The following is a 12,580-nucleotide window of genomic DNA, read 5'->3' as shown; positions in this document are numbered from 1 at the left end:
CTTGTAGGGAGAGCTGGACTAGAGAGCTGCATATGATGGAACTAGCGGTGTTGGTGGTGGACATGGCGGTTTGACAGAGGGTTGGTGATGGTATTCTTGATGTTGGCCTACATACAGTGTTTCCTACCAATAACCTTGTGATTCCCTGACTGCTTTGGCCTTGCGACTATACCTCCACATTTGCTGCTGGTGGTGTCCTTACCGGTGGGCTTACAGTGAGAGAAGCAATGTGGCTTTGCTGACTACCTTCATTCTGAGCAGGTGCACCAACGGTACGTGACGTTTGGTAGTTAGTCCAAGCTTGCAAGTGCGTGCTGGTTAAATGTCTAAGCATGCACGGTGTATTTAAATTTTGAAGATTCTTCCCTCTGCTAAAGGTCTCTGAGCATTTCTTACAGATAACTTTTGACTGATCATTCGGATCTTGGTTAAAAATTGCCACACTACACTCTTCCTACTATGGAATACCTTTTCAGACATTGCACGCTGTGCTACTTTCACCAGAGGGCCACGCTGTCCTAAAACTGTTTTTGTTTTTGACACACGTTTTTGGCCTGATACGGGCCTGTCAGATGACAGCTGTTGCGATGTAGATGGCTGCTGCGGATCATCTCCCTTCATTTCTGAGCTACTGGCAGCAGAACCCTCTTCCCCCAATGGCTGCCAATCTGGGTCAACAACTGGGTCATCTATCACCTCCTCTTCAATGTCATGTGCACCTTCCTCTGTGTCACCGTGTAAGGTGCTATAGCGTTCGGGACGGGGCACCATAGTCTCATCAGGGTCAGATTCTGGCTCAGTACACTGCGAGGGCAATGTAGTGATCTGAGTCAATGGAACAGCATAATAATCTAGCTGTGGCTGTGCATCAGTGCACTCCATGTCCGATTCATCTTGTAATGGGCAGTTAACAATTTCCCTTTCTAACCCAGGCACGGTATGTGTAAAGAGCTCCATGGAGTCAGCAAGGAAAGCCAAAACTTTTTCCTGCTGCTCTGGCTTTAAAAGCCATTTTCCTACTCCCAGATAAGGGAGCCTTCGAGGCCTTGTGTAGCCATACGGTGACGCTGGCTCAACACCTCCAGCCTTAGGTGCTATTGAGCTTTTGCCACTCCCACCAGATGCACCACCACCATCATCAGTACCAGCTGGCAACCACCGCCCACGGGCTCTTCCACCAGACTTCCTCATTTTTTGGAAAATCTAACCAAAATAACAACCGTTATATGGTACTGTAAAACAAGGTAGAAGGTGTATATAAACTTGTTATGAATTTAAATCTCCCTTTTTTTTGGGAGACTGAACCAAAACTCAGGCCCAGTGTATAAAACAGCACAATGTACGTGGCAGAAAGTGGCTGGCTGATATACGACAAACTAACAGGACTGAAGTATATCCACTTTGTGAGAATTTGAATCTCACTTTTTTTTGGGAGACTGAACCAAAACTCATGCCCAGTGTATAAAACAACACAACGTAAGTGGCAGAAAGTGGCTGGAAGATATATGAAAAAATACAAGGACTGTAGTACAATTTCAATCTCCCTACAATGATCTCAGGACAAGTATGGCAGCAATAAAAAGGACTGCTGCACACAAAAGTGTGGACAAATAAACAAGATAACTGTGCAGAAAGGAGCAAAAGGATTTTTGCTTTTAAAAAAGCAGTTGGTTTGCACAGCAGCGGTGCAAACAGCAATGCAGCTATCAGGGAGCCTTATAAGGCAGCCTAATAAGCTACAGAGCTGATGCACAAAAATATAGCCTCCACTGTCCCTGCAAAAAAAAGGTGGTGCTGGACAGTGGAAATCACTACAGCACAAGCAGTTTGGGAGTTAATCTTCCCTCCCTAACTATATCCCTTCTTCTGATGAAGCTGCAGCAACCTCTCCCTATGCTAAGATCGGCAGAAGTAAGATGGTGGTCGGTGTGCACGCCCCTTTATAGCCCCTGTGACGCCGCAGAAAGCAAGCCAATCACTGTCATGCCCTTCTCTAAGATGGTGGGAACCGAGACCTATGTCATCACGCTGCCCACACTCTGCGTCCTCCTTCATTGGCTGAAAAATGGCGCTGAAAGCGTCATACAAAATGCGACTTTTGCGCGCAGATTGCCGACCTTATGGCCGATCCCACACTAGGATCGGGTCGGGTTTCATGAAACCCGACTTTATCGAAAGTCGGCGATTTTTGAATTTATCTGATCCGTTTCGCTCAACCCTATTTCAGACCGCCAAATAGATCATCCTGGATTGCACTTGAGGTTTCTTTTTCTTTGAAACCCATAGTATTGCGTACCGAGGAAACTAGATCCTCCATAAATTCCATCGAGAAAAAATATTTCCTCTTTTCAGAAGGTCTTCTGGGTGAGGATTCATCCCACTTTAGCGAGGTGGAACTCACAGAACCATCTGAGTCAGATTTAGAGGGTTCAATATATATTTTCCTTTTTTTAGGAGCTGAAGGGCCTGGGGATAGCAGAGTAGTGGTAGGAGGCATCAGGCTAGCAAGAGATGACTGAACCTCATTTTTCTCAATGGATCTTATTTCTTCTATTAGGGAGGGATGTTCTGCCCTAATTACTGTGTCCGTGCACTCACTGCGCAACTTTTTTAGGCAGATAGCACACCTGGGCACTGACTTCGAGGGCTTGTGTGTAGCCTTGACCCCATATAACAGAGAAGGGAGAGGAGTGACACACAAAGCTACCTAGAATGCCTGTAGTAGGACCCTCCCCCCCACCACTTACTGGGGCAGGGGTGGCGCTGGGCTTTGCAGACACGGGGCTTGCAGGAACAGCATCCATCTTTCTTACCTGATGGCGTTTTCTGGAGGGTTTATATCCTTAAACCCTCCCCCAGCGTAAAAACGTTTTCTCCCTCCTTCTCCCTGGGTCCTGAGCAGGCTTGAATATTTTGGCATGCTTCACATGCCGCTCGGTCCTCCAGGGGCCATAACAGCCGAAACCCGGAAGTGCGTGCGCTCCACACGGAACACATAACCCGGAAGTGCTTCAGATGTCACTTCCGGGTTTGCTGAGCAGCACGCGCGGGAGAAGGAAAGCCGGAGAGCTGCTGGAGGCCTCCGGCCAGGGGTCACTGGCCCGCTTTACCCCCAGAGGAGGCGCAGGAGGGCAAGACAGGTCCCAGAATCCACCACAAGCGGGGAGATGGGAGCAGCTTCATTGCGGAGGAGGAACCTGACCGCCGCTGCCCGGCTAATATGAGACAAGGTAACGCTGCAGTCACCGGCCACACAGCATACTGGTTAACCTCTCCATGCCCCATGGGGCACAGGAAAGACACCGAGGTTTAAGAGGTGGGAGGGTCTTTTAACCTCTTGTGCTTCCTGTCCCCCATTAGGGTGTGGAGACAACCTCCTATGCTGTCGTGGAAGGTGACTAGAGAATAAGGATTTTACACTGGGTAATCGGGCATGACATTACTTTGGGTCTACTTCTTAACTCGGTCTCCTGAAATCTGTCCTGTACTTGCCACTAGATCACCAGGGTGAACGTGCTTTGTACGGTGCATTTTGTGCAAGGGGGCTGTGATGGCACTATTTTAATGAGTCCAAAAAGGACACCACATTGGGGAATTGGGCATGGCATTCCATTGGACCTACTTCTTAACTCTGTCTCCTGCAATGTTTCTTGTTTAACTGCCACTAGATCACCAGGGTGAACGTGCTTTGTACTGTTATAGACCAGTGAAGTTTGGTCAAGGGGGGCTGTGATGGTACTAGTCTATTTTTACAAAAAGGTACCCCACATTGGTGAAACCACATCCTTGTTGGCAAACACTTCATAACATTTGTGTACCTTAAAGAGCTCACGTGAAAAGCTCCTTTTTGTGTTGCCTGGTTGCTAACATTGGACACAGTCCACTATATTAGTTTCTCTCCTTGCGAGCCTTAACTTTGTCTGCCTCAAATGTACAAATGGAGAATATACAAATGGCGATTTGTAAACAAGATTGAAATACTGTATACTGAATGCATTCAGACAATCACATAACTGCATTTCTTGTAAAACATTTACAGATGTGTCAGACAATGCTCATAGTGACAATCTTGATAAATGCTTGTTATGTTTGCTGCTTGTCATTGTAAAACATTAAGGTTTACTGAAACTACGCCAGTGGTGGTTTGATCTAAATCCTTGTGGCTTTTATTTTCTAGGGGTTTATGGCCCCTCGTCTGATGACTCCATGATATCTCAGTTTCATCCAACCTTGAAAAGTGGCCACTTGAAGGTGTAGGTGAAACTTGAGTTACTACATAGTGTTATTCACTATATAAGACAAGAGAAACATGACCAAGACAGATGCCAAAACTGGGGTACCTGTACATGTACAATGTGCTGATACCTGCATAATTGGGGACACCCATGCAGTGTAGGTAATCTCCCAGGGGTTCTCTGTCTTGGTGTTGCTTCTCTGAGATTCCAGATGGATGATGTTTAAAAGCCTCTTGGGGAAGATCTAAGTATACTGTATGTAGTTAATCTTCATATATATGTAATCACTATATTTATTTAATCCTTATATGTACTTATTAATCTATGTATGTTAACACATAAAAAAGTGTACGCACTCACACTATTCAATCATACTATTCCTTGAATTTTGTAGTTTGCAATAAAATTGCCTTGTATTGCAAGTATTAGCCTTTTTTAAAGCAGTATCTGAACCTTAGTGTTAAAAACATGTCAAATAAAATTGCCAAATTCTCCTGTAAATAATTGTGCAAAGAGGGTACCATCATACCATTAAAAAGTACGAGTAAATTTTCATGGGCCCATCCAGTATGTGGGTTTAAAGGCCTAATGGGGTGCATATGACTGACTATGCAGCAGGGCTCGCCTTCCTGCCAATGTGTAAAACAAAGGAGTATGCAGTACAAAATGCATATTGTGAAGTGGATTTTCATGGGCCCATCCAGTATGTGGGTTCCAAGGCCTAATGGGGTGCATATGACTATGCAGCAGGGCTGGCCTTGCTGCCAATGTGTAAAACAAAGGAGTACGGGAGTACAAAATGCATATTGTAAAGTGGACTTTCATGGGCCCATCCAGTATGTGGATTCCAAGGCCTAATGGGGTGCATATGACTGACTATGCAGCAGGGCTCTCTTGCTTCCAATGTGTAAAACAGAGGAGTATGGAGCACAAAATGCATATTGTGAAGTGGATTTTCATGGGCCCATCCAGTATGTGGGTTCCAAGGCCTAATGGGGTGCATATGACTGACTATGCAGCAGGGCTCTCTTGCTTCCAATGTGTAAAACAGAGGAGTATGGAGCACAAAATGCATATTGTGAAGTGGATTTTCATGGGCCCATCCGGTATGTGGGTTCCAAGGCCTAATGGGGTGCATATGAAATTTTCATTCTGGGGTTAAATATTTGGCCTTACAGGCAAGTCATTAACCTGCAAAGGATGTACCTTGACATATTTCCAAGCAAAACCCGTTTTGGTTTCGTTTTCATGTGTTTTTGTGGCACCGGGAAAAATGGCATGAATCTCGGAAAAAAATGATTAAGGCTGTGAACTAGGAGTCAGGAATGCTTCCAGGGGCAATCCCCATGAGGTCCCTGTGTCATTTGAGCAGTGTTTCCATAATTTTCAGACGTCTTTAGACCTTAACCCCTTCCCGACCCATGACGCCACGTAGGCGTCATGAAAACCTGTGCCAATCCGACCCATGACGCCTATGTGGCGTCATGGAATGATCGCGTCCCTGCAGATCGGGTGAAAGGGTTAACTCCAATTTCACCCGATCTGCAGGGACAGGGGGAGTGGTACTTCAGCCCTGGGGGGGATGGCTTCACCCCCCCGTGGCTACGATCGCTCTGATTGGCTGTTGAAAGTGAAACTGCCAATCAGAGCGATTTGTAATATTTCACCTAAAAAACTGGTGAAATATTACAATCCAGCCATGGCCGATGCTGCAATATCATCGGCCATGGCTGGAAATAATGAAGTGACCCCCCCACCCCACCGATCGCCCCCCCCCCAAGCCACCGATCTGTCCCGTAGTCCCCTCCGTCCTGTGCTCCGCTCCCCCGTCCTCCTGTCCGCTCCCCCGTGCTCCTATGTCACCCCCCCGTGCTCCGACGCCCCCCCGTGCCCCGATCTCCCCCCCTTATACTTACCGAGGCTCCCGGTGTCGGTCCGTCTTCTCCACGGGCGCCGCCATCTTCCAAAATGGTGGGCGCATGCTCAGTGCACCCGCCGAATCTGCCGGCCGGCAGATTCGTTACAAGTACATTTTGATCGCTGTGGTAGGTTCTATCACAGCGATCAAAATAAAAAAAATAATAAATAAACCCCCCCCCCCTTTATCACCCCCATAGGTAGGGACAATAATAAAATAAAGAAAATATTTTTTTTTCTTTTTCCACTAGGGTTAGGGTTTCAACTAGGGTTAGAACTAGGGGTAGGGTTAGGGTTAGGGTTAGGGTTATGGCATGTGCACACAGTGCGGATTTGGCTGCGGATCCGCAGCGGATAGGCCGCGGATCCGCAGCGGATTGGCCGCTGTGCCCATGGTGCGGAAAATTCCGTGCAGAAACGCTGCGTTGTATTTTCCGCAGCATGTCAATTCTTTGTGCGGATTCCGCAGCGTTTTATACCTGTTCCTCAATAGGAATCCGCAGGTGAAATCCGCACAAAAAAACACTGGAAATCTGCTGTAAATCCGCAGGTAAAACGCAGTGCCTTTTACCTGCAGATTTTTCAAAAATCGTGCGGAAAAATCTCACACGAATCCGCAACGTGGGCACATAGCCTTAGGGTTAGGGTTGGAATTAGAGTTAGGGTTGGAATTAGGGCTAGGGTTGGAAATAGGGTTAAGATTAGGCTTGTGGTTAGGGTTACGGATAGGGTTAGGGGTGTGTTGGGGTTACAGTTGTGGTTAGGGTTGGGATTAGGGTTAGGGTTGGGATTAGGGTTAGGATTAGGGTTAGGGTTGGAATTAGGGTTACGGGTGTGTTGGGGTTAGGGTTGTGGTTAAGGGTTTGTTGGGGTTAGGGTTGTGATTAGGGTTATGGCTACAGTTGGGATTAGGATTAGGGGTGTGTTGGGGTTAGTGTTGAAGTTAGAGGTTAGTGGGTCTCCAAACGCAACATGGCGCCACCATTGATTCCAGCCAATCTTGCGTTCAAAAAGTCAAATGGTGCTCCCTCCCTTCCGAGCCCTGACGTGCACCCAAACAGTGGTTTACCCCCACATGTGGGGTACCAGCACACTCACAACAAACTGGGCAACAAATATTGGGGTCCAATTTCTCCTGTTACCCTTGTGAAAATAAAAAATTGCTTGCTAAAACATCTTTTTTGAGGAAAGAAAAATGATTTTTTATTTTCACGGCTCTGCGTTGTAAACTTCTGTGAAGCACTTGGGGGTTGAACGTGCTCACCACACATCTAGATAAGTTCCTTGGGGGGTCTAGGTTTCCAAAATGGGGTCACTTGTGGGGGGTTTCTACTGTTTAGGCATATCAGGGGCTCTGCAAACATAACATGATGCCCGCAGACCATTCCATCAAAGTCTGCATTCCAAAACGTCACTACTTCCCTTCCGAGCCCCGGCATGTGCCCAAACAGTGGTTTACCCCCACATATGGGGTATCAGCGTACTCAGGAGAAACTGGACAACAACTTTTGGGGTCCAATTTCTCCTGTTACTCTTGGAAAAATAAAAAATTCTGGGCTAAAAAAATATTTTTGAGGAAAGGAAACACATTTATTATTTTCACGGCTCTGCGTTATAAACTTCTGTGAAGCACTTGGGGGTTCAAAGTGCTCACCACACATCTAGATAAGTTCCCTTGGGGGTCTAGTTTCCAAAATGGAGTCACTTGTGGGGAGTTCCTACTGTTTAGGCACATCAGGGGCTCTGCAAATGCAACCTGACGCCCGCAGAGCATTCCATCAAAGTCTGCATTTCAAAACGTCACTACTTCCCTTCCGAACCCCGACGTGTGCCAAAACAGTGGTTTACCCCCACATATGGGGAATCAGCGTACTCAGGAGAAACTGGACAACAACTTTTGGGGTCCAATTTCTCCTGTTACCCTTGGGAAAATAAAAAAATGTGGGCTAAAAAATCTTTTTTGAGAAAAGAAAATTTTTTTATTTTCATGGCTCTGCGTTATAAACTTCTGTGAAGCACTTGGGGGTTCAAAGTGCTCACCACACATCTAGATTAGTTCCTTGGGAGGTCTAGTTTCCAAAATGGGGTCACTTGTGCGGGAGCTCCAATGTTTAGGCACACAGGGGCTCTCCAAACGCGACATGGTGTCCGCTAATGATTGGAGCTAATTTTCCATTCAAAAAGCCAAATGGCGTGCCTTCCCTTCCGAGCCCTGCCGTGCGCCCAAACAGTGGTTTACCCCCACATATGGGGTATCATCGTACTCAGGACAAACTGGACAACAACATTTGGGGTCCAATTTCTCCTATTACCCTTGGGAAAATAAAAAATTCTGGGCTAAAAATCATTTTTGAGGAAAGAACAATTATTTTTTATTTTCACGGCTCTGCGTTATAAACTTCTGTGAAGCACCTGGGGGTTATAAGTGCTCACTATGCATCTAGATAAGTTCCTTGGGGGGTCTAGTTTCCAAAATGGGGTCACTTGTAGGGGAGCTCCAATGTTTAGGCACACAGGGGCTCTCCAAACGCAACATGGTGTCTGCTAACGATTGGAGCTAATTTTCCATTCAAAAAGTCAAATGGCACGCCTCCCCTTCCGAGCCTTGCTGTGCACCCAAATAGTGGTTTACCCCCACATATGAGGTATCGGCGTACTCAGGAGAAATTGCCCAACAAATTTTAGGATCCATTTTATCCTGTTGCCCATGTGAAAATGAAAGAATTGAGGCTAAAAGAAATTTTGTGTGAAAAAAAAGTACTTTTTCATTTTTGCGGATCAATTTGTGAAGCACCTGGGGGTTTAAAGTGCTCACTATGCCTCTAGATAAGTTCCTTGGGGGGTCTCGTTTCCAAAATGGGGTCACTTGTCGAGGAGCTTCAATGTTTAGGCACACGGGGGCTCTCCAAACGTGACATGGTGTCCGCTAAAGATTGGAGCCAATTTTTCATTCAAAAAGTCAAATGGCGCTCCTTCCCTTCCGAGCCCTGCCGTGCGCCCAAACAGTGGTTTACCCCCACATATGAGGTATCAGCGTACTCAGGACAAATTGGACAACAACGTCCGTGGTCCAGTTTCTCCTTTTACTCTTGGGAAAATAAAAAAATTGTTGCTAAAATATCATTTTTGTGACTAAAAAGTTAAATGTTCATTTTTTACTTCCATGTTGCTTCTGCTGCTGTGAAACACCTGAAGGGTTAATAAACTTCTTGAATGTGGTTTTGAGCACCTTGAGGGGTGCAGTTTTTAGAATGGTGTCACTTTTGGGTATTTTCAGCCATATAGAACTCTCAAAATGACTTCAAATGTGAGATGGTCCCTAAAAAAAATGGTTTTGTAAATTTTGTTGTAAAAATGAGAAATCACTGGTCAAATTTTAACCCTTATAACTTCCTAGCAAAAAAAAAATTTGTTTCCAAAATTGTGCTGATGTAAACTAGACATGTGGGAAACATTATGTATTAACTATTTTGTTTCACATAACTCTCTGGTTTAACAGAATAAAAATTCAAATGTGAAAATTGCGAAATTTTCAAAATTTTTGCCAAATTTCCGTTTTTTTCACAAATAAACTCAGAAATTATCGACCTAAATTTACCACTAACATGAAGCCCAATATGTCATGAAAAAAAAATCTCAGAATCGCTAGGATCCGTTTAAGCGTTCCTGAGTTATTACCTCATAAAGGGACACTGGTCAGAATTGCAAAAAACGGCAAGGTCATTAAGGCCAAAATAGGCTGGGTCATGAAGGGGTTAAAAGGACCCCCGGGGGAAATCGCGGTAAAAATAATCGGGTCTCCCATAGACTTACATTGGGCTCGTTGTTCTGGCTGAGTACCCAAGTATTCCAATTTGCTCGACCCGAGCAACGAGCACCCGAGCATTTTAGTGCTCGTGCATCGCTAGTGCTCATCACTGGTATGTGAAAGCAGCACTTTATTGTGGTCGTCACATGAGGAGAGGAGATAAACAGGTAAGTAAGAGATAGCTGTTTCTAGTAAACTACACTTCTTCGGGATAATTACAACATAGAATACACACATTTTTTAGGCTGTGTTCCCACGATGAGCTTTTACGCTTTTTTAAGGCTTTGTGTTTTTCCTGCGTCAAAAATGCAGTGTCTTCCAGCAAAGCGGATGGGATTTACAGAAGTCTCATGCCCGCTGTGCTTCTTATTTATGCTGCATAAACTGGCCTGCGGTGCGTTTTTATATTCTGCAGCGTGTTAATTTCTCTTACAGGTACGCTGAGTTTTCTGTGCAGATTTTCCCCATAGACTCATATTAGATGTGAAAAATCTGCAGGTAAAAAAAGCCCATGCATTTCTTGTGCATTTCCGCTGCAGAAAAACATCAAAAATGCATGTAACCCGCACCTACATATGCCAATAGAGTTCAGTGAAATCACAATACCAGAAAGTAAAAAAAAACAAGCCAGTATATTTAAAGAATGATACATCAAACAAAGACAAAAAACGTAGCGTCAAAAACGCAATGAAAAAACACAAGTAACCTTTTTTAAATCATACGTGCAGAAATTTTGCAACATCAAAAATGCACCAAGGGTTCATCATGGAAATGTAGCCTAAAGCCAATCTTTCTCCGTCTCCTCCATGCCTGTGCTCTCATTCTCACATGCGAGAGTATCGGAGCACAAGCGCTACTGCACTTGGATCACACTGGCAGAAGAGCCGGAGCCGAGTGTCATTAGCATATCGCATCCGATGCTCTCACATGTATGACTCCAGACGTATAAGTAACAAATTGTGATGTCTCCGCCCGTTATAGGTACTGGTTCAGACCGCAAGTCTAGGATCCGCATGCAGTTAGGATTATAATGTTGCCCCTGTCTCAAGTGTGCAATAAGTCTGGTAGATCCTTTACCTGAGTCTAATGAACGCACATGTTGACTAAAACGTCTACTGATGCAAGAACAGATCTCATGATTTGCTTGCCGGATGCTTCCCATTCATTTATGCATCAACAGTTGAGCTGGACCCTTCAATAGAGCCGGATCAGAAAATGCTGCATGTTTCTTTTTTTTTTTTATCCAACGCATCAGTTTAGAAGTAGAAACTGGGGAAAAAGTGTGATGACAACTGATACCATTTTGCCACTTTTTGCTCTGGTCAAGCACAAAAAAACTGACACGGGTGGCACGGGAACCATATTTTGCAGTTTATGAGACGCACGCCAAATGTTGAGGGGAAAAATTTGTTTTTAATAAAATGGTTTCTTAAAATCCATGCGTCTTATTGCTTATCAAGGGTAGTGGCTGCAGTGAAGCGGGGTCCAAGGGTCGCTGCTGGCAGAGGCAAGAGTGGGGTGATGCTACAGGCTGGGATTAGGGGGTGTCCTGATGTGCGCCGCTACTGGTATTCAGTGGTGCGGGGGCTCCACTGACATTTTGTGAAAGCCCAGAGCCCTCGCACTTAAATGGTTTACTATGCAGTGGACTCTGGGAAACTGGCTGCCAGGGGCGGTGCATGCGCAGATGGAGATCTCGGCACAGAGATCTCGGGAGATGAGATCTCACCGATGATTGGTAGCACTAAAATGGCTTATTATTTCCAATAGTGCGGGAATGTAGCACTTTGAGTGTAGGTGGTGAGGCGCAGCACCAGACAGTATCCGTGGTACACCAAAGGGTCCGGAAAAGATAAAAACATAAAGGTTATGTTTCTGTACTGCCAATGATGTTAGTGAGGATGAGGTAATTTAAAATGAATACCTTTTATTTAGGATTCAAAATCACTTGATTTAAAATCCAAAATAAAAGGTATTTATATCAAATTACCGCATCCTCACTAACGTCATTGGCAGCGCACCAACATAACCTTTATAGAGATGCTCAATTGTAGCTTTTCACAAATTGCAAGACATTTCTTGCCCATTGAGTGATTATTGAGGAACTGTCTAATTTAAAGGGAATGTATAATCAGATCATGTATAGTTAAGAGTTTATGTTAAGGGGGAACCTATCATCAGGTTTTCTGCTTGTAAACCATTTCCAAAACACTTTTTACTATTTGATTAACTTTTCTAACAAGCTGTCCTTTACACCACTGTACCCTTGCATAATTCTGAAAATGATCTTTGACCATTGCCCTAATGATGGCACGCACAGTGTCCCCAATGGCTTACGTAACAGATCGATATATGCTCTGTGTGCCGATGTTTGCTGCTTTCGTGAGGCATTGTGTTGCATATTTCTCTAATATGTATTTTGCCACATTAATAAATCGGGCACAGAGATCTTTTCAGCTCATTTGCATATAGTAAAAAATGTGGATTTTGGGTACCATTCATCAGATCGTAGATAACAAATTATCATTTATTCAGCTTCCTATAACCTATATGCCCATATAGATGGCTTAGGAGCGATCCTACTGACTGCTTCCCTTAAACCTCATTATATTAATTAGTA

At 44.8% G+C, this 12,580-nt stretch overlaps 1 protein-coding gene across 2 annotated transcripts in view; it reads right to left on the bottom strand.

Moving 5' to 3' along the window:
• The window catches only part of LOC143793979 (immunoglobulin superfamily member 1-like), a 197,164-nt gene that overhangs the window by 145,966 nt on the left and 38,618 nt on the right, over positions 1–12,580 (bottom strand). The window lies entirely within an intron of this gene.

This window comes from Ranitomeya variabilis, chromosome 1 (genome assembly GCF_051348905.1).
Source record: "Ranitomeya variabilis isolate aRanVar5 chromosome 1, aRanVar5.hap1, whole genome shotgun sequence".
Classification (NCBI taxonomy): Eukaryota; Metazoa; Chordata; class Amphibia; order Anura; family Dendrobatidae; genus Ranitomeya; species Ranitomeya variabilis.
Note: the sequence above shows the minus strand (reverse complement) of the source record. Positions and strands in the feature narration are given on the sequence as shown.